General features: G+C 36.1%; 1 protein-coding gene across 1 annotated transcript in view; it reads left to right on the top strand.

Annotated features, from left to right (window-relative positions):
- The window catches only part of LOC105680592, a 297,589-nt gene that overhangs the window by 199,863 nt on the left and 79,787 nt on the right, over nt 1-17,939 (top strand). The window lies entirely within an intron of this gene.

A 17,939-nucleotide genomic window follows, 5' to 3' on the forward strand; every position in this document is an offset into this window, starting at 1 on the left:
TGGCGGAAATGTGCTGTCTAGAAAATTCCTCTGTCGAACGATTGTTCGTCATCTCGTTTATTGGCTTTACTAGTCGCGTAAAGTTTCATTTACGACACGTTGGAAAAGTAGTTTAAAACCAGCAGAATTTTTTTTTTTTTACGAAATAGCCGAAGATCTGATATTTCATAATCAATTTTGAAAAATGAGAATTTTTAATCACTGTCGTGCGTTTATTATGATATTCGAACTATCGATGGCTACGATATAGAGCTTATTACCCGACGATTTCGTACATTCTATAATTCCACAACTGAAACAGAAGTCATGAAGTGTACTTCATTGCAATTAAGAACCATTAATTGATACGATGATAGATTTAGGAAACGTGTATTATCGGAGACAATCGAACTGCACGCAATCAAAGCGAGGAACTGGTTGCACCGATCCAGATCGAATGTAAATCCAATAGCATTTCGCGATGTTTGTCGCGGGACAAGCATCACGATCATATTGTCGATGTTGGAAAGCCAAGCTCGAGTGGATGAACGCAGTAGCGTGTGTGTTTACACGCTCATAATAAATGCGTGCATGGATATGCGTGTTCCTGGCTCTCGAAAGTGTTTACGAGGTACGGCAAACCACACAGTGGCCGAGTATGGCTTTGAATCAAAGACACAGAATGGAGATTCCAATTTAGAGCCCAGAGTATATATGCGATCACTTAATCGTTGAATTAGTGCTGTTATCATAACGAACTGCATTTTATTCTGTTCTATTATGTTTGCAAAACTCTCATCTTGAATAATTTCATCGCGAAATTTTCATTTATTTCATTTCGTTGACATCGTTCTCTCGTCAGAAATAAATTTCCCTTTGTTGCCTCGCATTACAGATTTTTTCAGATACCTCTTTTTTTAATATTTACTCTCCACTTTTGGAATATTCTGTATACCGAGCGTATCTTTTATTCATCGCAACGATGCATCCTTTTTGCTTTGCATTTTATTTTTCGTTTACCATTTCCATTAACTCACTCACGATTTCTGTAACATAAACACAAGTTATTTTAATTAATTTACTATTACGTAGTATTCAACTGAATTTCTAATATTTAACGCAGATAGAATGATATAAAATTCTTTACTATTTTTCAAGTTAAGCAGAAATAGTTACGTATCTTTTTATTAGAATCGAGGAACTTTCTGATAAACGGGACCTATCTGTATGATAAAAATGTAGGTGTCGAGCACGTAATGTGCTTTTCTAATGTATTTTTGTATTTGAATTATTCTGAAATTTGTTCTTTAACGCTAGAACTAGCAGTTCTTAATGTTTGCAATTACTAACAACATATAGGTGCTTTTGATAACATTATGATGTTTACTTTTAATTGTTCATTTTTACTATCAGATCAGATATATACTAAGAGTCAGTACATGGCGTGTGTGTGTGCTTTTTTATATCAGATTCATTCGAATTGTTAATTATAATGGTTCGTAACGTTAGAACACTCCAGCAAACTCTTAAATTATTCTCTATCTCGTTTGATTTATCGTTTCGATATCAAGTATATGATCGAAAAACAAGAAACCAGCATTTCATTCATCGAAAACTGACCAGCTGCAGAGGATTGCAGCAGAAACTTGGTTGAAAGCATTATCGAGTTCATGAGTTCGGGAAAAGGTTAACGACGACTAATTCCAGTTGTCCGGATTTGGGTTCAACTCGAAGATGATCCGTTTCGACAGCTTCTGGTTGGTATTTCCGTAACATCCTCCACACGGGGAATTTCCAGGGTCTTCGCTAACCTCTGCGGGGCTATGTGAGATCTTTGATCAAACGCTCTGATCAAGGATAACGAGAGAATCTGAGTGATCTATCCTCATTGACTTTGTCATACGGTCCTTTGATACACGAATCGAATCGAGGGCCAGGATATTAAGATACTTTGCCCCTTTGATGGATTTACATTTTCTCCTTCGACATTGAAAAACAAGAGACATTACGTTTATCAGTGTTATAACTTTTACCAGATACTTTTCCCAGATACTATGAAATTATTTGGTATATCTTAGCGACTGAGTATTATATAGCCCGATATAAACCGATCATAGTTATTGGAAGTTATCGAGTTGGAAATTTTGGAAGATAAGACTTATGGTTTAGTTTACTTCAAAACGATGAAGTTGAACAAACTTATAGTTTGGAAAACGTGGTTTGAGAAGTGATTAATTCGATAAAAAGAATATTCAAAGTATGCTGGAAATCCTTTTCTAGTTAAATACCAGATGCATATATATACTTCTGGTAAAATTAACGTTGGCTGTTATTAAGATAAGAAGATGATTAATGTAGAGCTCCTGCGTTTATGTTTCGCTTGTCATTTATATGATAAATTCTACAAAATTAAAGATAAAATAGTTTGTAAACCAATCAATTTTCGACATAACTGCGTTAATTACTTTCTTACGAAGCAGAAAAAGATGCATCGATCGAGATATTAGCAGATTTATAGCTCTGTTTTATAAAATACACTTGACGTTTAATTTTGTCCGCTGAAATATTCTTTCTGTCTTGCATCATCTCAGAGCCGTAGCTTGGTCCATTTGCATGGGCCACCCTCTGTATTTGTCATTCTACTTGCTTTCGCCGTGCAGTTTTAGGTACACGCAATACATTCAAATGTACAGAAATATATTAATGATTCGTAATTCTAGTGTTAATCAAAGATAGAATGTTATTTTCAACGCGAATTCCTACACGGTTCACCTTTAATATCGTCATCTCAGGATACCTATCAACATCACAAATAGGACATTCAAAGGAAACCCTATGAAACCTTGCGACAGATGAAATCCACCGAAAGAGCGATTCGAACAATTCGAAGACACCAAAGGAGCCCTACGGTCTTTTTTAACGAACGTTAATTAACGTTATGGTTACGGCACTCTACGGCGATGTCGGTTAGAGGGGTAGCCATGGCAAGTGAAATTCCCTTTGTGTCCGAAAGCCCGATATTGCTGAGCTTAATCACGCTTAAATACGCTAGCTCGTCACGTCCATTGCGTCGGATGTTCCTCTCGAAATATCGCTGCTGGAGAACGATATCACGTTCATTTCTCTCTCTCTTTCTCTCTCTCTCTCTATTTATCCCTTTCTCATTCACTCTCTTCAACGATGCTCTGATAGCGATATTATTATTATTAACCAGTTAATTAGCGTTTTCCATTAGGTATACGTTGATGCGTAGTCCAACTTTCTCTGACAGATTATCGATTGTAAACGTTGCTGTGTAGTACGACACGGACCGCCTGGGGATCGTAATACCGGAAGATTATTGATTCGCGCACAAAATTTTGATTAGATCTTCACGGAGATTGAAGCGTCTGCAGCAACACGGAGGCAGTTGTAAATTAAGTTATGAAGAATTTCTAAGCCATCTACGTTTCGAAACAGACTGTTTAACTCGTTACTAGTAGCGTGATGAAACACTGAAATGTGTCGTGTACTTTGACGGTTCGCTAGTCATAGTTTTCTATGGGAATATAACATCTACTCTCAATATTCTCAGCCACAATTATTATAATTCAGCAGTCTTTCTACATTACTTTCTTTTGGTGTTTGTTATTACTTCTCACATAATATTTGCTTCCTAACTCAAATAACCTTACCATAGGATTATTCAACTGATTTTCCCCTTTTCGACGCGTCTTCCTTCTATAAACCTAAAATATATGATATCTTCTCATTCTTTCGTTACAACTATCAACTAAAAATTTGCATACGTTCGCGACGTGTAGTTCAACTACATTACTAAATTAACCATGTCTCACAATAGGTATACAACAAGTTTAATTATTTCGTGCAAAGTTCAAGATTGGATTTTAAGGTGTTGACTTTTATACAGCTCAGATAACCCTATCTTACCTTATATCGGATAATTCTTGCCAAAAATAAGCGAATATTCTGATAGTTCCGAGTCATGACGTGGTTGATGTTGCGTAGTATTTCATGTAGCTTCCGTTTCTCTCCCTCTGGCGCGGCTTTAATTTCAACGGATCTCGAAAAATTTTGCGTTTAGGGTTGCGGTGAAGAGGTTTGGGGAGAGATGGCTTAACGAAGAACCCTTCTTTGCGTAGGTGCTCGAGAAGGAGTCGAGGGGCATCCTTGAGCGCGAGGGAAAGGACGCCAACAAACTGGCGTAATAGTCGAGTAGTACACCTACGTGTGGGAAATTTTACGCGTTTTAAATATTTCGGAGGAATTAAAGCGTGATATAAAGTGATACGGAAGTTTATGCGTGCATTTTGGAATTTCATTAACGCTGTAACGAGGCACCACTATCGTCATTATATGTGCTAATAAAGTCTGAAGCAAAACTGGAACTGTACATTTCCGTTCATAATAATTGATCGCCACGTGATAACTGATCTAGATTGCCAAGTTTATATAATACACATAATATATTCGTAACAATTATGGTAAGTGTTACAATACTGTCTTACCAGCTATTACACATCTTCGTTACTTTTATTTTTTTAACTTATATAGGTGTTTCTTTATTAAATATTTAATTGATTCGTGCCGACTTACGAAAACATATGTTTGCATTAAATATCTTGTAATTTTTACTGTATATACATTTTCGTTCTAAACTGTACCAATACGTCAGTGAAATTCCAAAATAAAATATTTATATAACACACGTAATATATATCTAAAACTTTTCCATAGGAAATGTTCAAATACTTACGCAGATGACTGTGTTTCATGAATTATTGCTCGTTAATAAACGAGAGTAGTTCAGTTTGAGAAGAACATAAAGCATACATGAAAGCGTGAATTCGTTCGTATTCGTGTATAGGGTGCAATAAACGCGTACTAGTCGGAAAGCTGCATTGCAGTTTTCACTGGTTTTTTTCTCAGGTATTGGGTCGAGCACGAATGTGTAGTCAGGCAATCGTAGGTGGCCATAAACAGTCATTGACAGTGCGTACGTGTGGTCGTTTGCTAAATCGGGTTCTACCGCCACGACCGCAAAAGCGGTTCGAACTAAACCGTTCTTCCTCAAATGCGTTCAGTGTATCCTCGGTGATCAATGTGATTCTCTGTCGAGGCTTTTCGCTAATCGCTTTTAATCGCAACCTTCTCTCTGCTCCCATTAATCAAAACTTTCTGCATCAAACTTTTCATTCGTATTCACTTTCTTTCAAATATCAAGAGATTTATGCTATTTTATTGCGAATTCTAACCTTTTTTTCTTTTTTTACTAAAAAACGTTAATTTAATCTTTCCCGTTTATTTTATTTTGAATGTGCTCTTAGCAGTATAAGTTTAAGCCTAAATATTTTATACAAATAGGACGTTAATATTGAGAATAGAAATTAGTTTGAGAATATCAGATTGTGATACAGCGTATATGAGTTATGCAGAAACTAAAATTCATCGATTCTATCAAAGCTAATCATTTTGTTTATGAATTATTATAGAGTAATTATGTATGGTCGTAGTGAAAATAAGAAATTTCCAAAAAATGGAAAGTTGATCAGCTTGGTTTCTGAGTACCTCGTGTGAAACGTTCAGATTTTTCATCTCGATCGTATTACGAAGTACATCTATCATGTGCTTACGATGTGAATGTCGATTTATGTTTCTTCGTTTTACGTATCTCTTATTTGAAATAGCGTTGGAAACTTTTCAGTATTCTCTTTGCGATAGTACAGCGAATACGCAAGAAATGAGAATTCAATTACACCGCGGTCAAAGTCGTATATAACATTAACATTGTAATAAAAGAACCATTTATCATTGGACTTTTAACAGTACCAGCTTCGAAAACGAATAAAGGGCAGACCTGTGAAATTTTTCAAAATGTGGAACAATATTATCCCAAGATCTTGCTGGAAACATCGTATCTCGATTCCAACAGTGTATCTCGACAACAAATACAATATGTACTTTGATTAATAAGCTTATCCAAGTAAAAGCATACTTATCTTAAACGAAGAGAAATCTGAAACAAAATAGCCAATTTTCTGCACAAATTATTTCACTTACGTTATTCCTACGATATACTCGCGAAATGTCTCCCCTTCAACGTTCCATCATTCTTTTACTTTTTCTTTTTTCTACGTTCGGCGGAAATGGTGCCCAATCGAACGCATCGATATCCTGTCAAGTCTCAGCATATTACAACGTTTCATAGCTTTCTTCGCTGCCGAGTAAAATTATTTCCCTGGCAGCACGTGAAATTCTCGCATAATCGCCCGACACCTTCATTACTCGAGCATTGATCGATCGCGTGGAATTATTCGACCGTTGAACAAGCTGCATTTATAATCGTCGTCGAAAGTTCGTAATCATTACTTATCCGCGGCGTAATAATATTTTCTAGACCCGTAAGAGCTTTTGAACCCTCCGATGAATCGAAGATCCTATTTCGCACGAGCATCTTTAATACCACTGCAACATGTACACGAACTTAACGAGTCACGATAAGCGGTTAACGTAGTAGTACAAATTTCTTTCGATCGTCAGGGCCCTCTTTCATACATATTCGCTGCAGAATGTCAAGACCCATCGCATGCATATTTCATAACGCATCTCCATAACCGATTAATCTTTGCCGGAGTCTTTTCAAGGGTCTCTTCGATGCTTACAATCCCATGGAAAACACTTTCGATCGCTTCTCGGTGTAGCTGTAAATCGTCGGTCGAATGACATCGAGATAGGAAGAGAGCGAAGGAGAAAGAGAGGAGGAGAATCCCTTTGACTCTATCTGGTTCAATCTGCTCTCTTCGTCTCTCTGCATTTCTTCCTTGTCCCCTTCCCTTTTTTACTCTGCTCCCGTTGCTTTCCAGGCGGAAGAGCCCATCCTTTTGTGCGTGCGGAATTAGTTTCCTCTTACCAGACTGGCCAGTAGTCATTTCGTCCTCTTCCTCTTCCTCTTTCCCAGTTTATTCGTCGCCATCCGTTCTCCACGACCACGTCATCTACGTCTATGTTGTTTGCCGGACGATGGGGAAAGTTAGAGGGCCGCTTTGAACGCGGCCTCGCCTTAGTCCGACCATGGAAACATCAAGAAAGTGTGTTCGTTCCTTCGATGCGTTGCTTCCTATCGTTCTTCCGTCCAGCATGGTTCCCCGTCGTTTCTCGTCGATTTAGCGGTGTTTGAACTTGGCGGTGGTTCAATTAAGAGATAGACCTCGGTCGAAGGAACTTTAATGTTCGTATCCAGTTTCCTATACTCTGATACTTCAAAGATTCCCACCTACAGTTGGTTTATAGTTAGCTGTGTTTGTAATAAAGATTAAAGGGGCTCCTGAAAATCTATGGTGCCTATAGTGTCTATACTAGTATCATTGGCGAAACTTTACAAGTCACAAATTACAAATTACCATCGCGCCAAATTCTAGAAGCGAATTTTATAAATTATTAGCCATTCGATTAATCCGTTCAATGTAGGGTCGTAAAATTAAGTAACTTTTTAAAAAAGGGGCCAGCATTTTCTGATCAAACTAGTAAAATTATTATGAACTTTTAATCTATTTTGTAAATATAGAACAAAAAACAACGTTACTTGGAATATATTTCAATCAAACATACGTAATATTAAGAATCTATTTTGTAAATATAGAACAAAAGACAACGTTACTTGGAATATATTACAATCTTCAATCAAACATACGTAATATTAAGAATCTGAAACTAAAACTTCCGATGTCGTTTTGTCTTATGAATCGTCCATTTAGAAATCTCCGCAATTGATGCCTCTAAGCTATGTAAACTTCCAATAACAATGAATGCTACAAAATTAATTATATGTATAGTACATATTTCACGAGTATGAATGACCAATGAGATTTACGAGAGTATGAGAGGTATATTATATCGAATGAATAATGTTCTAGTTTCACGTGAATATCGTTAATATTAGAATGTATATTCATTTGTATAATTAATGTACTTTCCTTTTGGGGAGAAATTTGAAAAGAATTTTTGATGGAATTAAAAACTTTATCTTTTATCAAAGATTATATTAAATGAACAGTGTAAATTGAAGACAGTTCCTCTGAAATATATATTTCTGGCGAGACTTGGATTTTCAAGTTTTTATAGGAAATAAATGGACCACGAAGTGAGCCAGCTGCTTTCATTGTGCGCTACGAAAGTTGGCGAACGATACTTGCGTAAAAAGCGAGGAAGAAAGATTTCTTAGCTGGTACGTGTCTGCAGCAAATATCAACTGTTTCCAGATTTGTTATTTCAGAATTATTTCTTAATTGAAAGCATCTTTTCCTCGATAATAATTCGTGTCGTCGAAAGTTTCAGAAACAATATTCATTATTCCGTATCTTTTATTCTCCTCGTTCTCCGATAATTTATATTCTATGTTAATCTTCCAAGAACAAAGGGAGAACGAAGTAAAGACGTAATACAAATTGATGTTTTCGTTATATCGACTTAAATTTCAGTAAAATAATAATGACTAATTATTATGAGATTCAAGAAAAGGACAAGTGAAAAGTATATTCCTTCACATGTACTTTATTCTGTATTATTTATTAGACTAAATTAACCAAAGTGTAATTCAAACGAACCTTTGATAGAGATTTTTTCCTCCTTGTCTGTTAAAAAAGCAGGAACGAATACGGACAGACGTTTTCAAGTGTTCTCTCATAAGAACTCCCCTTTAGCTATCACTTATATTCCCCCCAAAAAATTTTTTGCCTCGTGTTCTTGTCGAAAGTCACTAATTTATATAGAAGTACTGTTCATCATACCATTAATGTCTCTCTAATTTCTCCGCATATTGTTCAATCCACTTAAACCTTAACATCCTTTTTCGCTGGTCTGTTTCTCTGCTTAACCCACTACGTATAGTGCGTTTTTTTACGATACTTTCTTTTTAGAATGATAGTTTTTAGAAGTCCATTACTAGGGTCAATACCATTAATACCATTCTTTACATAAAGCACGAAAGACCATCAACACGGATCTTAAATAAATAAACAGAGTTAATAATTTCTCTTTCTATTCCTATATGGTAAACATTTTAATTATTGCGTAATTTGAAATTGGTTTAAAATCATTGACCATTCTTGAACTTAACGCTGTAGGGTTCACAATTCGTCAAGATTACAATTAGAGGCAAGTGGGTTGTTTCGATCGAAACTATTGTCTAATATTTATTTATTATATCGTATGTTTATCTACGTTGGGAAGACCTGATGCGCGCATACGCGATTCCTGCGGGATCGATACTCCTAGCACTCCAGGCTCGTCACAACTGAAGGCGCGAGATTCCCGAGAAAATTGAAACCCTTGGGAGCTAGCCCTTTTGCTCATGAATACAATGGAAGCAGGAACTATTAGCGATATCCATTTACAAGTTTTGTCGTAAATTAATGCAATGTAACTGCAGTATAAGCTGAAGCAACTAAACTACTATACAATTAACAAATGAGCACGTGGGAATATGTAGAGAGAGCTTTGATAAGTTCATTGATTTTTTTTTTGCATCTCGTGGATTTTCATGCAAGTTCAATTTTGTAAACGCTCACAGATTGAATCTAAATAGAAATTTGTTTCATCCTCTACATATTACGAGTAACTGTACTGTACTTTGGTTACTGTATACTTTCCCATACTATATCATAGATATAGTATGATTAAATATGAAGAGTACATAGTACTATTTGTACATTTAAATCTCCTATAAATTATAAATATACAAAGATTCATGTTAGGATGTGTGTTGGCCATATAATAGAACATATTTTATCTTTTAAGTAAATATATTACTTCAAACACAAATATTTAGCTAATTTATAAATGTAAATATTTCTAGCTGTAGATATTTAGATTCTAGATATTCGGAATTTTACGACCTATGATTTCTCACGTGTTTCTTCAAAAAAGTATCACGTAGAAAATAGAATCTCCCCGAAAATGCTGACGCGGGAGATACATAATTCTATGGAGCGCAGTGAATAAAACAGAATGATACGTCTGAATTCTTTGTTTCTGTAATTCGGACGTTGAAATGTTTGGATAGGTATTATCGCGAGTAAGAATAGGATTTTCTACGTCAGCAAGACGATAAAAATCGCTCTCTATCTTGATGTAAGGAACATATTCTCCACATAATATTTGCGCTTTTGTCTCTGTATTACAAAGATTCCTGAATACAAGTTTCACACCTTACTCGTTTATAATTTCGTTGTTAATAACCATATTATGCACTTATCGAATGTTATAAAACATCAACAGGCACTCGTTGCATCATTTAATAATTAATTTTATTGTTTGTATCGTCGAAGTACTGTAAGTGGCAAGATCTTATCGTTTGCATTTTCAGCCTGAACAATCGAAAGGCACGGGAATTGCTCTCACCTTGCGGGATGAACTACCATGTTTGGCGAAAGAGGACCAAGCTTGCTAATGACAGCCGCTAAGACAGCTGTTAGGATGGTCGTTAAGTGGCTACAATGTATAACAGGTCTTAGTACTAGCGTTACGTCGTTTCTCGAGTCTTTCCCACGGCTAACTAAATAGTCGGTGTACCAAGTGCTTCCAAAGTGGATAAATTATTCTCTTCGCTGCAATCACGGGATTAGGTAAAGCTGGGAGATAATTCTATGTCCAGAATCGATGGAAATCAGCTTTAGTTCCGTTGAACGTGAATTTTATTTCGTCCACAACTTGCTTGCGCAGAAGCTAATGACACGTTATATTTTCTCGAAACTATTTGATCATCCATCTTAACCAACCAACTGTTAATTCATCCTACGTTATATAGAGAAATAAAATTTGTAATTTACATAGAAATTTTATCAAAGCAATATGAATGGAATTGTACTTAACTGCCCTTTTTTTATTTGCCTTTTCCGTTTCCTCTAGTTTCTCTCTCTGATCACGTAATCCACAATACTATCACCTATCGATTCTTAGAATCTTGTTCTACTAGAATGGAGTTTCGTAATCTGACAGTCGATATGTATAAAAGTATAGTCACGTATTTCGTGACCAACGAGGTGAATAACGCCTGGTAATATGATAACGTTGTCACCGATAACGTCACCTTTCGTTTTCGTTAAATGGTACTTTTATCGCGCGATCTTATCACGAGTTGCTTTCACGATCTGCCCGCGAGACAAAACACCATGTTAAATTCGCGAATATCGGTTAGCTGTTAACGTAATCTCGGATTTGGGTGTTATTGCCACGAAATATATTCTGGAGCAAATATTACATCGTATAATTTATATCCTTTATTCCTATCGTTCATTTTTTGTAATGCATATTATACGTAATACCGATTACCATAACATCATAAATACCATACAGAAATCATTTATTCGGCAATCGTTATTGTACGAGGTGTATTGTTTGAGTTGAATTTTAGACACGTTGTATGTAGATAGAAGGTTATTTTATTATTATGAAAATGCGTACAAGCAAGAGAATAATGCTCTTCATAAACGTGGATTAAGTTTTAATAAAATTATCTTGGACGTGGATTATGTAATGTTAACGAATAAAAATTTCGCAAAGTGCAACATGTATGGCGTGTACGGAATTAAAAATGTATCGTAGTTTAAAAATATACGCTTGTAAACTCCGGATGAGAGATTTCGCTTTATTTACCATATCTCTACGAATTATCATGTTTTTCGTGAGTTGCAAAATAATATCAACAGTTATAGAAAATTAATTAACCGACTATTTTTCGATCTATACAATAGCATTTTACATATGCTAATGTATCGGGTAAAACATACGCTGAATAAAAATAAATATTTAAATGAGCTCATGGCGGAGTACAAAAATTAATCGAGGTCACTAAAGTACATTGACCGAGTTCTCGAAAATTTTCTCTTGAAGTATCTCAGTGCAGAAGCTCACCGTCATAGACAGAACACACAGTTTATACAGATTACGGCAGAGATGTAAACAGTGTGCATAAGAGCAGCTTATATGTAGCTTGGGTAAGGAACACACTTCCATTCTTGTTTTCGCACTTGGCACTCGTTCTTTCCGTTCATTCAACCATTTACTTATGCAGCGCCATTCATTCGTGTGGCGGGACGTGTGCTTTAAAATTATCTATGCGTCAACTGATTGATATGATCTACATCTCGGGACAAAGTTTATACGAAGCGTGTTAGAAGTGCATAAATATTTTCGCATGCTCATAGTGCTCCTCGTTAACGATTTCAAAATCAAAACGGAGCGAAACTATTTCGAGCGGATACTTGCACTGATCATTGAAAAAAAAACGTTTTTGAATGTTGCGAATTTTTCAATTTCTTAAGCTTGACAATTTTTAATCTTCCAATAGAATATTTCTATTTTGTTAAATTTTGGTTTCTTTCAACTTTTTATTCCACGACATTGACATCCATGACATAATTGTGAGAGTATTCTCACAATTAGGTATTAATGGTAATTAATGGTGATAAGCAAACATATTCTTGTCCCGCAGCTAGATTATGTTACTTATGTTCAAACTTAATACTTTTTACTAAAACGTTCTGAGCTTTTAGAAAATCTACCAGAAATCTAGGACAGGTACTTATTTATTTTGGTTGATTTTAGTACATTACAGAACCGTTCGTTAATTCGGATATTCGAAACTATTTTCAATAAAAGGACAACGACCACAAAGAAAATTTAACGAAGTAAAATATATTTAAGTACTCCAACCTAAAACAAGGACAGTTGAATAAACGAAACCAATTCACCTGTACAATAAAATTTCTTTGGAAGTCGGTGAACAGTATGTTTCGATTCGACCAGCACCGGTTACCTGTACACAACTTAATGGCGGTGCGTAGACGTACGGAGCGAGGGACGTGATTTGAATTCGAATTAGCGATCGGCGCGGCGCTTGCGATGCACTCTCATTCGCTCGAAAGACCGAAGCCTCGATTGCTGGGAGGCTCCGTGTTCCATCGAGTTTACCGTTTCCAGCGAACATACATTCGATTCGCTTGCATTGTAACCGTAAGCGCAATCGTTCGCGCAAATTGATCCGCGTACGAGATAAATATCAATCGACGCATGACAGCCGGTGGAAATGCAAACGTTGAAGAGCCCGTCTCGTAAACATGTTAATAGCGAACGTTTTATGATGACAAAACCGCGAATTTGTAGAAGATACAGCTGTTACAGAATTTTCTTTGTTTTAGAACTGAATCATCTAGTCTCGCCCGAAGGTCTAAGAACAGGTGCTGTTTTTAATAGGCAGAGAATAGCAAGAAATTATGGGGTATTTGCGAAGAGAAGAAAAAGTATATAACGTTTGGTTATGAAGATTAATACTACACGGAATTAGAAATTGAAGTACAAAACTTATCAAACGGTTTGACTCAACGAAATCATAAAAAATATATATAAGGCAATTTTATTTATGTATTCTATAGAAATGTATCATTCTAAGTCTATAAAGTTTCTATGAAAAATTACGAATTGGTTCTTTTGGTCAGATTGATCTAAATATTAACAAATTTTCTCATTTTTGAAGATTTTTCGTATTCCCAATAACGAAACAAAGAATTTGTCACATATAATAGAATATAATTACTTCGTACATTCGAATGGTTTCGATTCATCCCAAATTTAGGGCAAATGTAACTGCTGTCCTAAGACGTTTGTGCACGAGTGTACGATCGATCTAACATTAGAGTAACGCACTTAGAGCAATTATTTTATGTCGAAATCGATATTGGTTATTCATAACTATGCTGGAATGTGATTGTATTTCATTATATAAGAGTATTGGAAAGGGAACGAATAAGATGGAAGTTAATTTGAATCGATTGATGTGAGTTATGTTAATTCCTTGGAAGGTGCGCTGTGCTAAATAACTTGTGCCGTACATAAAATAGGTTACACGATAGATAGTATAATGTATAATGATTAAATCTCTTAATACCGATGCCATGTAATATCGTACAACACTAATTAAGCATTTCTGTGTAGACTAATTTGTAGTCAAATGAAATAACAATTAGACATCGTAAATTAAAGCGAAATTGGAGTTTCCTTTAATATGAAGATACGATTCAAAGCACAAGCTTCTTATACACTTCCAACATATAATTTTATTCAAAAGACTGTTCTTATATACATAGATATTACGTAAGAAAGATAAAATGTTCCTGAAAATAATTAATTCTATATATTTGCACAAATCTAAATAATCAGAAACATCATTATGTTCGAAATAAAGCACGTGGTCCAATTACCATTAATTTCTCCCGTGTATCATTTAAAAATAGCACACAACCATTTAAAGACCATTACAAAAGTTCTAAACGGAATAAGCTTTACGAAAAGTTTCAGTATATTTTCCTACCGGCAATCTCCTAATTTAGAGAAATCGCGGAAAGTAGCATTTCGTATAGTAGTTTTCACCGGAATTTCATTTCGAGGAAGTTAATGCCCGAGACGAAGAAACTTCTAACGCCTGATTCTAACAAGCGCGACGGTCGCTCGTCGGGTAATAGAACCGCAATCGCGCGAGTAAATTGAGTCACGTAGAGGATAAGAGAGAACTAGTATTATATGGAGTCGATAGCGTGACGCGGTAATGAAGTGTCTCCTTTTTCCGATATACCCTGCCTTCGAAAATTTTAACCTCTTCGAGGCCAATATCTCGGTTCCCCCTGGAGCTCATACCGCGCGCCGCGCCGCAACGATAGTCGAATGTCATTGCTGCAATCAATTCGTATCGTTTTACAGCATACAATCTCGATACCGCAAAAAGGAAAGTCGACCTTTTCGTACGAGTGACCGTACTCTCGAGGAATTTTTCTGCACGCGCGAATGCATCCAACCGATTCGAAAGCGAATTTATCGTCCCCGTTTTGCTCACTTCTTAAGATTTAATTTCAAGATTTAACAAATATACGTAACAGAATGATTTTTGTTTTCCACGTAGATTTATTTCTCAGACAAGGAATTATCCACACACGTGTTACAAGGATATGTAAATTATACAAAATGAAGAAAGTTACGTTATTTCTCGCTTAATGTAATGCTAATTATAAAACTTAATTGCTTTATTTTCATATCTAGCATGAAGAATATATTTGATCGACAGTGTGACTCATGAGTTTCTATTGCAAAAGTATTAATTTAAATTGAAGTTCATATGTTGCACGCTATCTAGATTATCCTGTTAGTCATAAAGAGATCTAATAACATTATAATACACGGTATGTCATTATAATGCAACTTTGGTTCCATTAAGACTAAACCGCGACACACTCATAACACAAGCACTTGTGCGTTGCTGTAGAACGTGCACGGCATTTGTTCCGAACAATAAGTTGAACAGCACTAAAAATCCGATCCGCGTGGTCCCTGCATTCCAATGAATCATCAAAGAGATTATATGCAAACGATGTTTAAAATAGTCGATGTTCAATGCACGGATCAAATTATAACAATTCAAAAGAATACAATGCTACTTTTAACCTGTTAACCGAGACATTTCTCAGAAATTTCTATAATCATGAAATTAAAAGTTAATACAGTATGTAAAGTCAAATCAATTTCAAATAGATCGATTTCAATTCTAATATGGATACGATATAAATATATCTATATAGTATAATTTTGTTATATAATATATCAAACTAATTCGTTTTGTTTTTTCTAGTTATGAGGATGATCAGATAATTTATTATTTCTATAAGGCACTATACTCTTACGCTATTGTGTGCGTAGTACGTATAAATTTATCGTCTTACCCTACTTTCTTATTCTACTATTCTTATTCTACTGATTGGCCAAACCATATACAAGCTTGGTATAAACACGAATTCAAGAACTCGTTGCGATAGTCTTTTTATCGTATAGCGTAGTAAAACTGTTGTAGTTACATATGTGCAATAAAATCTTGTAACATATATGTATTATAACACGCAACATTGGTTATTGATGACCGAGGAACTTTCCATTCAGGCTACTAATGTTACCTACATGTATAAAAAGAATAACGACGCGGATAGTCAGTGGTACTAGCTTGATGCGTGTAAAATGTCGTTTCCTTTTTATAAATGAAACTTCAATCATACGTAGTTCCTTGGGAACAATTTGTATATTTTTAGTCAAAATCATTTTTACGTGATTATGCGACGAGGGTATAGGTCAAAGTTGTACGAGGAGGGTGCGTAAGGAAACTCTGTTCCATTTTGTCCTCGCAACTTCGTATCAAAGGATTTGCCGCTTTATTCCAGAATTTACAGTCGAATTTTTAGCTTTCAACCGACGTATTTAAATTATCGATCAATCGTAATATCTTTATCTACGAGTAATTGGTACGAGATAAGTTAATTTATAAAAGAGGATGAAATTTCAATTTCTAGAACTTATCTCGTAATTATAAACTGCAGATTTGAATTGTTTTAGTTTTCTACGCCGTCTTTTTCTACCTTCGTTTCAACGTTTGTAATTTCCCCAAACCTCGAATCCTCAAACTTCGTACCAGGTCTAACAAATGTCTCGACAACCATCTGACAACTCACGTTTATAGAGTAGACAAGTAATTCGTGCTACAAATGGAGTGTTTCAAAATAAGTCGAAATCGCGCAATAACTTTTTGTTGTACGAAACTGCATTTTCCAGAACTGCCCAGTCTCTGTGCGCGACACTGCGCGACAGGTCGTATTTGCCACGAATATTCCCGTACCTATTAGTCGGTCCTTGCAACTTTGTATTTGTTCTATAATTAAAAAGTCTCTCACAGGTGTTCACGTGTCGAATTAAATTTGTGTAAAATGTTTGAAAAGGAATTTTATTTTACGACAAATTTCCTTTGCGGGAGCTTCATAGAGGGTACGTCGTAAAAAGTTCTGCGAAGGACTAAATAGAGTGCGGTCGGGGCTACTTTAGGAAATATTTAAAAGTTTGTAGTTAGTTGATCGATATGCCCATTTACTTTCTTTGAGAAAGTTCAGGATGCTTTATGAAGTGGAAGGCAACAGGGTAGTCTTAGGATCAACCTGGGTCTTCTCTTGATCGTTAGAGCGATCAAATCACTCTAGCAATAGGTGTCTATCAATTATATATGCCATATAGAGATAGATTCCTTGGTTTGAAAGATATGTCCGGTCTCAACTTTACCTATAAATTTGTCTTTCCTACGGTCCTTCCAGGATATTACAGCAATTATAATTTAAATAGGAATGTAAGAAGCAATTTTTATTTTCAACGTTTACTTACGATTTCAGATAATAGTAATAAAACTACTATGTTAGATGCACACGCACTGGATCGATCTCCAAGTTATTTCTCCTGAAAAATGAAACTTTGCGTCACATCCAAGATTACATGCATATAAAAAGAAATTTAGCCGCGATGAGAAGAATTTGGTGAACGTAATGTTAGCTGCGAACCATTAATGCCACGAACTTGAAGATTGGTGGGCTCAAGTTGGAACATCCAAACTCTTTACCCATCTAAAGAATCTTACCCTCCTCCAAAGTCTAAACAAAGCTTATAACTTGGGACTCCTTTGAGGAACAAACGATTCTTATAATCGAAGTTCCGATAGCACAATAGCACATCGATTCTCCCAATTCCTTTTCAATCGTCCTGAGACGTTGTCAGTGTAAACATGTTTGCTTGGCTGGTGACGGTGTTGGAACGTCGCGACGTGAAATACATTGGGTCACGTTCCTCCGCATAGAAGACATTGCGTCGAGTCGTGCAAAGTGTACTCGAGAACGGCGAGGAGCGGCCATTTTGGACGAAATACGCTGGCGTATTTCTCAGCGCGCCGTGGCTGGAACGCGGCTGTGAACGCGGCTGTGAACGCGGCTGTGTGCGCGGCTGTGTGCGCGCTTGTGTGCGCGCGAACGGTCGGTCGGTCTCTTCCACGGTCGTGTGGCCTCTTCCCAGCGGCCATTAAACCAACGGTTTCAAGTGCTTGGAGCACGTTCCGC

This window comes from Bombus impatiens, unplaced genomic scaffold (assembly GCF_000188095.3).
Source record: "Bombus impatiens unplaced genomic scaffold, BIMP_2.2 scf_0248, whole genome shotgun sequence".
Lineage (NCBI taxonomy): Eukaryota > Metazoa > Arthropoda > Insecta > Hymenoptera > Apidae > Bombus > Bombus impatiens.